The sequence below is a fragment of the Gossypium hirsutum genome, chromosome D08, assembly GCF_007990345.1.
Source record: "Gossypium hirsutum isolate 1008001.06 chromosome D08, Gossypium_hirsutum_v2.1, whole genome shotgun sequence".
In the NCBI taxonomy this organism is placed as follows: Eukaryota; Viridiplantae; Streptophyta; class Magnoliopsida; order Malvales; family Malvaceae; genus Gossypium; species Gossypium hirsutum.
Genome location: NC_053444.1, coordinates 34,156,836 through 34,171,689, shown reverse-complemented (window position 1 = coordinate 34,171,689; position 14,854 = coordinate 34,156,836).

Here is a 14,854-nt window from a genome sequence, read left to right as displayed (position 1 = left end):
AGCCAGTTGTACGTGTACTGGATAAATTAACTTGTAAAAGAGGAGCAAAATATGTATGCTGAGAGGGACGGATCTACCTTATAAAAGGAGGAGAGAGAAGAAAAGAAAACACACAGATTGTGAGGAGAAAAGAAAACAAAGAGAGTGGTTACTTTTTCTACAACAGAATTGTATGGAGTAATTCAGAAGAGAAGAAGAGGGTAGCAGCTAAAAAAGGGGAGATCATAGACGCAAAGAATGGGAAGAGAAATCTGCCCTAGAATTTGTGTAAAATCTGGATAAGAAGTTAGAGTGCACCGAGAACTTCCTACAGTTCTACCTTTATTCTATTTTCTTGGTTTTGAATTCTGTGATTCGTAAAACTAGAAGAATGTTGATGAATTATTTAATTTTGGGTTTCATTGCCCAACCCATGAGCTAATTATCTTTGGGATGGAATTATTTGGCTGAATATTGAATTATCTGTAATGCCCATGATATGATTTTGATTAAGATTACTGTTTAATTTGATTCTTGTTTATTTGGAATGCATGCATGCAAGCTCTAGACATAGTTGATTGCGTGTTATGATCTTAGATGGCTTTGAATCTGAAAGGATTAAATACATCAAATAATTAATTGATTGATACAGATGAGTAATCGAAAGAATATTTGCAACACTCTAGACATAGAAGATGCGATCTATACAACTGTAGAACGTTAGTTGGGTTATCATTCGTGAGTCTTGTAGACATACATAAACTTCGAATAATAATTAAAGTTTAACTCTCGAAAGAGGTAGACTACAGTAGTAAATCTCTGGGCAGTAATTTAGTCACAACTTTTCCATGACATTATTGTGTTATGAAAATATTCCTTGATTAATTTCAACCTTTATCGTTCAACAACAGAAATACTCTCTACTTGTCCCTTTTGAATTGCCACAACATTTAGATTGTTTGGTCATTTTTCTGTTATAGTTGATATAATTAGTTCATTCATTAATTCCCTTCACCAATTTATACATTGTTTCTTTTACATATTTTCATTTCTTAAATCTTCAGTAATACTTACCAATTCAAATCAACTTCCGATCCACGTGGAGACGATACTCACTCATTATTATATTACTTGAATTGAGGTGTACACTTGCACACTTGCATTATGTGCATGAAACAACGACATTATTCATTCTCACCAGCACATATCAGTGCATTAAACACATTGAACGTGATCTGTTGATCATTTATCCTCATGGTTAGTTCACCTTTTTGTGCATTGGTTAAAGTTTTGCCTGTAGAAAGAAAATGTCTTCCAAGTATAATTGACACATTTTGGTCAGCTTCAAATTCTAAAATAAGGAAATTCATAGGAAATATAAATTTATCTACTCTAACCAGTACATATTCAATTTTACCTTTCTGATGGGTGTAGGATCAATCAGCCAGTTACAGTGTAACCGTAGGAGGTCTTACTTTCCCAATTCCTAGCTTCTTCAAAATAGACATAGGCATTAGATTTATATTTGCTCCTAAATCACATAATGCTTTTCTTACATAATGATTTCTAATTGAACATGGGATAGTTAAACTCCCTGGGTCCTTTAACTTTAGAGGCGGCTTATTCATCAACATTGATTTGTACCTTTTAAACTAAGCGTATTGTTTGGAATTATTGAATCATTGTCGAAACGGTAGAGGCAGCATCCTTTTGGTTGTTGATATTGTTTTACTATGGCATTTTTGTTGGCAACCTGATCTGGCTCTACCACAACATTCTTCTTCTTACACTTCTTAGATGCAATATGTTTTTCAGATGGTTCTGGGATCTTTACCTGGTTGTTAGTTGCATTATCCTCTCCTACCGCGGGATCATAAACAACATCACTTAACTGAGTCCTGCTTCAAAGGGTGATAGCCATGCACTGCTCCTTGCCTTGTGTTATTGAATTCTCGGTATCACTTGGAAATACTCGTTGTGGCCTTGAATTTAGAGCATTGGCTATTTGCCCCACTTGATTTTCAAGCGGTCGGAGAGATGCAACTTGACTCTGAATTACAACATCATTCTTGGCTATATATTCTTTTAACAAAAATTCAATGGAAGTAGAATATGATGATTGACCATATTGAGTATTTTTCCTCAGCATTGGTTGAACATAACCAGGCGGTACATTGTTGACATTATGTCTTATAGCATTGTCCAAATTTCCTGCACCTTGATTACCTTAACTGAAATTCAGATTCTACTTCCACCCTGAATTGTAGTGTTGGAATATGATTGTTATTTTAGTTGGAATTACCCATGTAGTATATTGACACCGGGTTTGATTGGCATTCGTCAAACACATGATTTTCCCTACAATAAATATATGACAACTCTGTTGATTTCATCTCATGGACTAAATTTGGATTTTTCATAGTTTTAATCATATTAGCTAGAGAAGATACTTGGGCCATTAACAAAGTGATTGCATCAAGTTTTATGGTACCAGTAGCTCTCTTACCCATCCCAACTCCAGTGATCGGATACTGATAATCATTATTGACAATCTTTTTCAAAATCTCATATGCTTCATTATAAGTTTTGTCCAAAAAAGTACTGTTGGCAGACGCATCAACTACCATCCTCGTATGCGCATTCAACCCATTATAAAACATCTCTATTTGAGTCCAATGCTAGAATCCATGCATTAAACATTTTTAAATTAACTCATTAAATTGTTCCCAAGCTTCATATAGCTCTTCATCCTCCAATTGCTGAAAAGATGTGATGTCATTTCTCAACTTGGCATTCATAGTAGGCGGGTTATGCCATAGCAAGAATATCTGGTGAAGATCATTCCTTGATGCCATTGTTGTTGACAGTAACGTATTTAGCCATGCTTTCACACGATCTTTTAAAGAATACCAGAATAGCTTAAGTCTCAAGGCATCTTTAAGAACACCCTGCTACTTTAATGAATCACAGACTTCTAAAAAGAGTCTTAAATGTAATCGTGGGTCTTCAGTGGGGAGTCCAATGAAGTGTCTTACAATTCGTAACATCTGGAACATTACCTGTTTCAACTTGAATTACTAAGCTTGTATATTTTGTCTAACTATCCCTTGGTTCAGATCATCCAGAATTGGGATGACAGGCTCTCTAATTGGCCTATCTCGACCATCTACCACATGCCCAATGGGAGGATTTTCATTACGATCATTTGGATTACCATTAAGATCATTTTTATTTCCAGCCAGTTTTCTCAATTCTTTTCTCTTTCTCCACAAGGTTCTGTCAATCTTTGGATAAAAAAGTATTCTATGTTAGTAGGAATGCATCTTCTCATGCACTGATGGCAAACCTGTAAAAAGTAAATACATTAAGTTAAATAAAACTACTAAGTAAAATAACAAAACCAAATTTCACCAAATTACCGGTCCCCAGTAATGGAGCCAAAAACTTGTCTATTGTGTGATGTGTGATTTGTGCAAGCATAAATGTCTGTTCAAGTAATAAATTGTTGAGTAAGTATCATTCCTAGGAGAATCAAATTGAGGCAAAAATTGGTCAAGTTATTGTAATATGGTTAATGTTATGCCAAGACTGATGAATAAGATGCTATGGTAAACTAAGGTGAGTATACAGTGAAAATTCAAAGGAATGATGATGTATGTGATAGATGAAATTGATGAATAATTGGAAATTCTATGGAAAAAGTGAGAGTAGAAATGTAATGGCAATAACGAGAGTGATTATCCGAAGAGAATGTAAACAAAGAAATAAACAACTAAATATGTTATGGCAAAGTTACTATGACAAAGAATAAGGATAGAGTGATGTTGACTCGAAAGGTCAAGATTACCCAGAATCTACCCTTACTATCAATAATGCCTTAGCAAAATCGTATCTACTTTATTGCACAAAAGAGTTCTAAAATGGCTTGCCTCTCGTGAGAGCAATACCTCAAGTTACCTTGCTTGTGTCTATAGGCTTTTTAGATATCTTGCATGGGTTCCTTCTGTATGATTGTGACTTTATGTCTAGAGTCGACTTCATTTAATTTTAATCTAACCAATCCAACACTTTCGAAATTAGAATCAGTTTATAAGTATGCTAATAATCTTCTATGTCTAGAGATCATTTTCATTTTAATTAAGAAATAAGAACAATTAAATGAAATAGTAAAGTAAATTAGATATACACTACATCCATAAAAATAGTTTAAGGTTTCATCGAAAGTATTCCCAACCCTATGAGATTTAGCTCATGGGCTGGGAAATAAAATTCCAAACCAAAATATTATCCAACATTGTGTTCAACTACTTTAATTCAATCTTTAGAAGGAACACTAATGAAAATAATGGAAGAACTTTAGGAAACAACTTTCACTTGCCTAGTCCACACTTCGGCAACACAGAGTCCTGTGATGGCTAAGAAGGACTACCTTCGACTTCCTTTCCTTTGTGCAGTTGAACCCTTATTCATGCCTAAAGATCTCTCCCACTTTTTTGTTCATTGTTTAGGGTTTCCTCCTTTGGTTTTTTATTGCTTTTCCCCTAGGGTAAATCCAACAACCCATGTTTATCTTCCTCCTCTTTTTAAATTCTTGTTTCAATAACCTAAGATTATATTCTCCTCTTTTTAAATTCTTTTTTCTTCTAGGATAAAAAGCAACATCCCAGGATTCTCTTCTTCTCTTTTTTAGGCAATTATTTTGGTAGAAGTATAGTTGGGCTAAAACTAGTATGCGTTGAGTGTTGACTTGATCTTCCTGAAATTACCATAGAATTCGTGCTGACAAAATGTCCAACCTTTTGCCCTGGTAAACCTGCATTCCTTTATTTCTCATTCCTTAACTTGTACCTATTAAACCACCAAACACAGCCTTACCACAAGCAATTAAAAGTACCTAATATTTAAACACAGTTCAAGCTCTTAATGAAATAATGAAAATACGAATGAAATGTCCTAAAATGAAAGTAAATGTACCTAAGTACAAGCAATTAGCTAGGTTTAAAGGCATGAAATATAACTCTTTTTAAAAGTTATCAATTAGTCAGGTTGTCACTAGCTCCGACTAAATCGACAGACCTGAACTAGCTCGAGGTGTCGGCGGCTGCGACGACAACATTCCAGTGGTCGGGAAATGGTCAGCAACGGTGGGTCTTCGGTGGTTAAGCAATGGAAGTGTTACACTCCTACTGGACTCTACCAGAGAATTTGATTTTAGATTAACTATTCCAAAAATAATAATATTTTAATAGATTAATATTAAATTAAATTTAATACTTATCTTAATAGTATTTTCTTAATTTAATATTAAAGTTAATTTAATGTTTATCTTGTAGATAAATATTGTATTAATTTAACATTAAAGTGATTAAGTTTAATTATAGTTGAACTCTCTAAACTCTCTCTATATAAAGAGAGCCTTGGATCATTATTTTTGACACACTTGAATTCAAGAGAAAGTTGTAGAGAGAAATTTCTCTGAAGAAATTATTTCAGAAAATTCCTAGAGATATTTTTCTTATTTACAACTTGGCCCAAAAGTTTAAAGAAATTGTAAAATTATCCCACTAGTAATTTTTGTGAAAAATTTTCTTATTCGAAGCGAGCCCACACTCGTCAAACGTGAGCTTGAGGATAGAGGAGAAGACTACTCAGTCGAAGCATTCATCTAAGATGAATCGAAAAGGTACAACTTTAATTAAGTGTTTATTACTTTAGATATCATAACCAAGTTCTTGTTTTGGAATTTTTTTTTAAAAAATTCTAGTTTTTCCCTCAATTTATATTCCACTGCATTTTTGAAACTCAATTTTTCAAAAAAAATCATGAAAATCAACTCCCTCCACTTGACTATAGCCTTCTGCGACCAACCTTACCTTGTATCTAGTGTCACTTGGACCCGATCCTTCTTTCTTTTTGAACACCCACTTGTAACCAAGTATCTTCTTTTTGGTGGGTGGTTTCATGAGTTTCTAAGTCTTGTTCTTTTGAAGAGACTCCATCTCATCTTCCATTACCACAAGCCACTTCTTTGAATCAAGAGCTTGAACCTCTTAAGCATAATTGGAAGGATTCGCCGCATCAATGCTCTTCGCAACAGTTAGAGCATATGCCACTAAATTTTAGTGACAATATTTTGTAGCGGTTTAATTTCTCGTCTTTTCCTATCCTGGGCTAACTTATAGTTTGTAGTTTAGATGCAAAAGGAGTTTGAGAGTCGGTTGGAGCCTCTAACAGATCTAAAGAGACTTTAGTACCCTTCTATAGTTTCGAAAAAACTTTCGCCTTTTGTATATCATGATTTCATTGTGACATTGTGACGTCACAAAATCTCTCGTCGCGATGTTGACTCTATTCTTCGTGTCGTCGTGACGTCTCTAGTATTATCATTGTGATATCACTGTCTGTCTTCAGCTCCGGCTCCACCTTGTCTGGCACACTTTGTTTTGTTTTGTTTTGTTTTGTTGTTAAGAATAGTTGGTTCCTTTCTTGAATGAAGCATTGTAATGTCCTCAAACGTAACATCTCCACTAATGATTATTTTGTTTGTTTCCTGGAACCATAACTTAAAACCTGTTACTCCGGTAGCAACACTTAGAAATATACATTTTATGGCCCTTGGTTCAAGCTTTCTTTGACTAACTCATGCATAAGTAGGATAGCCAAATACTCTAAGGTTAGAGTAATCTGGAGGATGTCTTTCAATTCCTTCTCATTTGCAGTAATCATTAACTCAGCTAAACAGAACTCTAGGTCATTATCTGTCCTTAATCGCTTTACAGACTTCCTAGTCTGTTTCTCCAGTAAGGTCTTCCACTACTTAAAAGACGTAAAAACATCATTCTTGTGTTTTAGAAAATAGACCCAAACCTTCCTAGAGTGGTCATAGATAAAGGTTAGATGATATCTGTTGCCTCCTTTGGAAATGGCTTGTACTGGGCCCAATAAATTGGAGTGAATGCAGTTAAGGGTACCCTTCATCTTGAGCTTTGCAAAACTGAAATTGACTTGAGTTAACTATATGTGGAGAACTAGTCCTTGTTGAGACACATATGGTAGGAACACCCCGAATCCAAGATGGACGTAAGCTTAGACCTTTTTATCGTGGACACTAGCAACAAATCATTACCTTTGTAACATCCTGATTTTGGGCCTAGTCGGAACAGTGGTTTCAGGACCACAAATCCGATGTGGAAAAAAATTTTATTTTATTATATTTTTATGGTCTACAATTTCAAAAAATGATTTTGTGAAAATTTTGTTCGAAAATTTCAATGTTTGGGCACTCAATTTAGTCAAAAGGACTAAATTGTAAAAAGTGCAAAAAATGAGTTCTACATGTTAGAGGTGTCCAATTGTTACGAAATTTTAAATTGGAGGTTCTTAAATGATAATTATACCATTGGTTAAGTTGGTAGAAAAAAATGAACATGGTTAGGTATGTTTCCACAGTTTTTCATTAAGGGTATTTTGGTCATTTAGTTATTAAAATGAATTAAAAACAAAATTAAAAGCCAATTTTTGTCCATCTTCAACCCCATGGCCAAATTTCACAAGGGGAAACCATGGCTATGGTTTTTAAAGCTTCCATGCTCGAATGTAAGTCTATTCTAGCCCCATTTTAATGTTCTTTACGTTTTTGGAGTCTCGGTAACTTGATTTAGCTTATTCTAGCAATAATTTAACCAAGGGTTCATATTTGGAAAAATACCCATAGGTGAAATGTGTTTATTTTGATGTTTTATGGTAGAATATGAAGCTTGAAATTATGTTAAACAACTTTTGCTAAGTGATTTTAAGTAAAAACGAGTAAAATGACAAAATCGGTAAAAATACCTAATGTTGATAAGTAAGTGTTAGAGTGGGAATTTGATGTTTCCATAAAAGGAAAAAATGTTCAGCATGTCATAAAACATAAGAATAAGTGATGAAGTTTAATTTTCGAGCTTTGGGGCAAAAGTGTAAATATGCAAAAGTTTAGGGGTAAAAATTTAATTTTGTCAAATTTTGAGTTAAAGACTGTTTTGATGAATGTGGGTATTAAATAAGCTAAATTTTCTATTATAGATCAAGAAGAACAAAATTTGGAGTTAGACCGTGGAAAGAAAAAAGGTTGAGGACTAAAGTGCTAGATTTGATCATATTTTGTACCGAGGTAAGTTTACGGTAAATAAATGCAATATTTTGATAATTATTATTAATTCTGTTATTTTTCAGCAATTATGTATTTATTTCATGAAAATATCTAATGTTAACTCAAGTATGAGATGACAGAGAATCAGTGTTAAAAAGCCCTGTTGAAACATGAGGAATGTATCGGATACAAACGTCATGACGTTAAGAGGATGAGATCCCATGTAAGACCATGTCTGGGACATGGCATTGGCATCATTGGGATTATGAGAGGTCCCATGTAAGACCATGTCTGGGACATGGCGTTGGTACCGAGATGAGAGGTCCCCCGTAAGACCATGTGTGGGACATGGCGTTGGCACCTATATGAGAACTCCCATGTAAGACCATATCTGGGATATGGCATTGGTAGTACAAGAAACATCCCATGTAAGACTATGTCTGGGACATAGCTTTGGCATGTTATATTCAAACAGGAGACCCGAGTATCCTTAGTATTCCAAGTGATTCAACGGGTGAGTAAATAGACGATGTTACATGAAAGTTCAGGTAAAAGCCTAATAGACAAGTTCAGGTGAGTTAATAAGATTAAGAGTATCTCAGTTACTAGTTGAGAAAATAAATTTCAGCAACGAAGGAGTAAGTTAAGTAAGCAAGTAAGTAAACGAGTAAGAGAGTAAGTAAATAAGAAAGTAAAGATCTTAATGCTTAATGAAAATTTATGAATATAATTGTTTATGATAAATGTTGTTATTTATTTACTTGTAAACTAACTAAGCTTTATGCTTACTTCTTTTATTTCTTTTTCTTTCATATAGTATTATCAAGCATAGTCGGGATCTTGAAGACGTCGGAGAGCGTTCACACTATCAACCACCACAACTGTGTATTTTAAGACGATAAATGTTTTGAGCTATGGCATGTATAGGGACTTGGTCATTTCGATTGTATATTCTTAAGATATGACCAAAATATGATATATAAATATTTGATGATGAATAGTTATTAAAATGGCTAAGTATGAAGGTGTTTGTTGTTATAAATGTCTAGGCGATAAATTATGCACAGAAATCATGAAAAAGTAAAAATTGGTAGTGAATCAGTTTTTAGATAGCAATAGTGACGTGATTTTGAAAAATCACCAAGGATATTAAAAAATGAATTAGAGACTAGATGAGATATAGAATTAAATCTTATTGAGTCTATTTTCATAGAAAAATAATAGTGTAGACAAAGGAATTATGTATTCTGAGATATTTGCATTTTAGTTAGACAAGGCAAAGTGGTTTTCGGAATCCCCTATTCTAAATTTGGAAAATAATTAAAAATTTTACAAAAATATTTATGAGTTTTAATTTATATGTCTAGATTCCTTATTGAGTCTATTTTATGTAGAAACAAGTGAGAACACCATATGAAGTCTGTACAATGAAATAATTGAATTTTAGTGATGAGAGGTCAGGACAGTCGATCAGTGAAACGGGGGAGAAATTAACTAATAAACTGTACTAATTGGATAAACCAAAAATTCTAAAAAATTTATGGTAAAAATATATATGAGCCTAGTTTCAGGAAAAATTTACAGATCTAAGTTTTGATATTCGTAGCTTGAGTTATAATTGATTTAGTGACTGTTGCGCAGGTGGACAGCCTTATTATGAACAGTGAAATAAATTTTAAAAGTAATTTTTTATGCCCCGAACTTTTAATTTAAGTCAAGTAACGCCTCATTCTCGACTCCGGCAACAGTGTCAGGTAAGGGGAGTTTCAACCTTTGTCCTCGGCTACACTAGCATAAGCTACCTTAACTTTTTGCTTCCCTTTCTATTCATTTTCAGTGGATCGGTTATTTTCATTTTATAGTTTCTAATATTCTGCCTTAATGAGACCTAACTTTTTGTAGTTGCCAAAGGTATTGTCTTCGTTCCTTATGTAACAACCTGTTTTCTAGTGGTGCCAAAATAGTGATCTTAGAATCACAATTCTTACAAATGAGTTCGTAAATTATTATTTAATATTTATGAGTCAAATATAGTGTTATAGTGAATTTTGATTTGATAAATTTTGCTAATTGGACTGTTAATTAAAGTACGAGTGGTGTGACCTTAAAGTTAGTGGTTTCAAAAAATAAGATATCAAAACCTCATTTCCATAAACTGAGCTTGTAAATATATAAAAATATTTATAGGGTTTTTATATAGGTGTATTAAATTTTGGTCCAAAAATATTAGTGGTTAAATGTCTAATTAAGGAAAAAGGAGAAAATCATAAAAATTGTAAAAGTTAATCGGTATTAGATTTTATTGGCTAAAATTCTTAATTAGCAATTGCTTAAGGTTTTAAGAGGCAAATAACCCTTTGTGTGAGAGCATGGACGGTTAAGCCTATGATTTTGGATTGATTTCTTTTCTTTATAATTAAGGTTAAAATAGTAATTTAATAAAGGGTAATAAAAATAATTAAATATGACAAAGTGATGGTTGTCATCAGTTTCTTCTCCCACCGGTTGTTTTTCACCATGGATGAACATAATAAGCTCTCAAATGTTCAATTTGCCTTGCATGTAAGTCCCTTTAAGGCATGTTTCTTGTAAATTTTATATTTTCAGGAACGTTGTAACTTGTTTTAGCTAATCCATATGTTTGTTTTAAAAAAATTTATTGTTTCAAAATGTTACCTTTGTTAACGTTTGAAGCTTTTGATGTTAATTTGTTAGATTTTGATCTTAGAAATGAAAAAGGATTAGTTTGAAAATTGAAATTGTTAGTTTTGAACATAAGGACTAATTTGTTAATATCTTGAAATTGGTATGTAATTTTTGTAATTTTTTATAGTAAGAGGTTGTAATTGAGTATATTTGAATTTGGTTTAAATTTTGGACTGCAATTTTTGAAGTTACGAAAAGTTTTATTTTGTGGACTAAATTGAATAAAATATAAATTTTTAAAAAATAACTGAAAGGTAAAATTGAGCTTACATATTTTTTAATAGGTTTTTATATTTATATTTGAGTGATTAAATTGAAATAAATTTATTATAGATCAATATTTGAACAAGACGGTAGATAATCGAAGAGAAAAAAGAAATTTATAAATTTGTCACTGACACTCTTGCTTTTGCTACTGGCCCTTAGTAAGTTCATACAGTATACATATATTTAATTTGCTATTGAGTTATATTTGTATGTTCATTAATGTTTTATTGATAACTTGAATTGGTTTTGAATTGACACTTAAATTGAGAATTGAATTAGATTGTTACGAAATGGTAATGTTGAAATTAAATCCCATTGAAATTAGTAAAAGTCTCGTATATGAGGTTACGGGTTGATGCCTGATGATTCTGAGCTCCGTCATTTGTTTTGAACTCGAAGATACATGTGACACAAGTTTAACTCGGATGAGTAATTTGACGTCATTTTATAGGTTTAGCCCGAACGGGTAACCTTACATGTATATTAAGCTTTGGCTAAGCTATGTGTTGTGTAGGTTTACCTCAAATAGGTAACTAGACACCATTATTTATGATTAGCTTAGACGAGCATCTAATATATTTTTACCTGTGTATTGAGTTCTTTTATTATGTTTCATCAGGTAAATAAAGGATGAAAAATATGGAACTATGATATTGATGATGGCAAAAGATGATCATGATATAGATTTGGGATGGAAAATGATTTATGCTTAAGATATGGCTATTTGAAAAAATATATGTGGTTATGAACTAAAGCTCATTTGGTTGATATTATTGTGTATGCCATGATAGGTGAAATTATTGCATACTGAATTGTGTTTCTTAAATAATTAAGATAAGCTATTTGTTTATATTGTATAAGCTTACTAAGTATTTATAATACTACTCGTTGTTACCATTTTCTCTGTAGATTTTGGACATTTAGAACGTTTATATCAGATCAATGAGAAGCACACACCTACTGTCTCTAATTCGGTAGATTTTTGAATGTTCTAGCTTGGTTATTGTGGCATGTATATAGGATGGTCAAATGCTTGTAATAGGATTTATATATGTTTTGATTCAAGCTGGCTTTGCTATAGCCATATATTTATATGATATGCATTTGGACTACTTATATTTTGGTTTGATTCATGGATAGGATATGAATTGTGATGGCTTATGTTTGTTGAATGTGATTGAGGTACCTTGAGGCATATTTGTTAGCATTAGGATTTGATTATGTCTTAGCATGATTTTGTATATTTGAAATATGTTTTTGAATTGGTGATTACATATGCAAAGTTTAACTAAAAGACTGGTTAGATAAATTGAATATTAAGGTACATTTTTGCTCACACGAGCTGACACATGGCCGTGTGTCACTCACCCATAGGCAAGTGACATGGTTGTGTGCTCTATATTATCAGGGTGGTTTACGGGATGCTACAATAATTAACTGGACAAGAACATGCAATTTCAACGCAAAATTCAATTTAATCACTAATTAAATAAATAAAAATTTGATAACCATGCCTAATCATACAAAAATAAGACTTAAATTGAGCCTAAGAAACTATAAAATCAATTCGAAACAAGCAGAGACTAATTCGAAGCAAAACAAATGAGTAAGGTAAAAATAGAAAACAAGGGCCACACGACCATGTGTCTAGTTTAGGCCATGTGGTGCTATAAAACAAGGTCATGTTTTATGACTGTGTGGGTGGATGAAAATCGTGTAAGATGAGGCATATGGTCGTGACTTTCGACTATGTAACTAACCATAGGCGTGTATGCAAAATGGAAACTAAATCACACCGACCACATGGTTGTGCCAAGAACTCGTGTAACACCCTTAACCCAATTCCGTCGCCGGAACAGGGTTACAGAGCATTACCAAAGGTTACAAATAAATTATCAGACATTTCATTTCATCTAGCATTTATATTTGAAACCAATCAAAATTAAAACATTAATGAGCCAACGTTGGCCAAATTAACTTATACATGTCACTATAACCAGAATCAAATCATCCAAACTTACCGATAGAACCAATGGATAGTGTGATAAAACGTCGACAAGCTTTCAACCAAATCGAGCTTCCGATAATCTGAAAAGTAAAGAAAAACAAATACGTAAGCAATAAATGCTTATTAAGCTCGTATAAACTTTGATCATGTCCATTCATTTCTAATATGAAATTTATATATATCAAGAATAATTTAATATTGATACCACAATGCTCATGTGGCTATACTTATCAACCTACAAGGTAAATAAATCCACATCATCACTTGTACATATTATCCCTAGCAATATAGGATTTTAAACAACTTTATACTCTTCCGAATTTCTTTATTTTCATTTGCATTTCTTTACTTTCCATGCGTATTCCATATGCATGATACACAAGTCATAAACATATCATTCAACCATGGTCACCAGCTAATGCATTTAACGAAAGCCTTTTTCGAATTGATCACATGATAAGTCATTTCATAAGAAATTGCATAATTTAAACCTTACCACTTTTTCATGAGCACTAGCATATTTTCACTTAAATACTTACCAATTCAATGCATTATATAAATAATCATATTACCATTCAACCAATAGTTTAGCACTTGCCTAAGCATAAGCAACAACACTGGTTAGCGTACTTCCACATTTTACATATAATTTCAATATTGATAACTTATTTTCTCGACATGTCACACTTGAGTTTATTACTCATCTCAACATACATAATTTCCTTGTCAAATACAATATAATCAATAAACACACTTCCTTCAGATTAATATATTAATAATAATCTATAAATCTTTCAATTCAATCACGTAAGTCTCTTACCATTTCTTACTGAATCGAAAAACGACTTACGGATATGAGTACATCATTCTTTTTGTGTCATAGTCCAACTATGATCTTACACATGCATTGCCATGGCCCTGCCATGGTCTTACATTTGTAGTGTCATAACCCAATTATGTTCTTATCATCAGAATGCCATAGCCTAGCTATGGTCTTACATATAAACACTGCCATGGTCCAACCATGGTCTTACGTTCATAGTGCCATAACCCAGTTATGGTCTTATCATCAGAACGCCATAGCACAGCTATGGTCTTACATATAAACACTACCATAGTCTAACCATGGTCTTACGTTCATAGTGCCATAACCCAATTATGGTCTTATCCGCCAATTCATCCTTTGGTATAGAATAATTGTACTCAATCCCGCGTTTAATCCAAAGTGAGTATTAAATTCAATAATATATTTCCAATAATAATTCAATTCCAATAATAGAACACATATATATAATATCCATCACCAATTAACTTTCACTTTAATCAAAATTATACAAAATATAGTTCATACGAACTTACCTAGCTAAATTGCAGAAATACCAAGATATAGGGGCATTTTGGTAATTTTCCATTTTCCTCGAATTTCCACCCGATCTTCATCTGTAGTAAAAATATGAAAGCCCCTTAAGCTCTCCTCCTTCTCTATTTTTTTTGACCGAAAACTGGAGAAGAAAAGCCTAGAATGCTTTTAAATTCAATTTGGGTGTTTTAATTTCATTTTATTTACCATTTTACCATTAAATGGCTTTATTTTATTATTTTCTTCTCTTATGTCGCCTCATCCTTTTCCTTTAGGCAAAATTGCTATTTACATCCTTCTTTATTTATTAATCATGCCATTTAATCACTTAATTATTATAATTAGCAAGTTTTGCACCTTTTTCAATTTAGTCCTTTTTAATTAATTGACTACCAAAACAAAA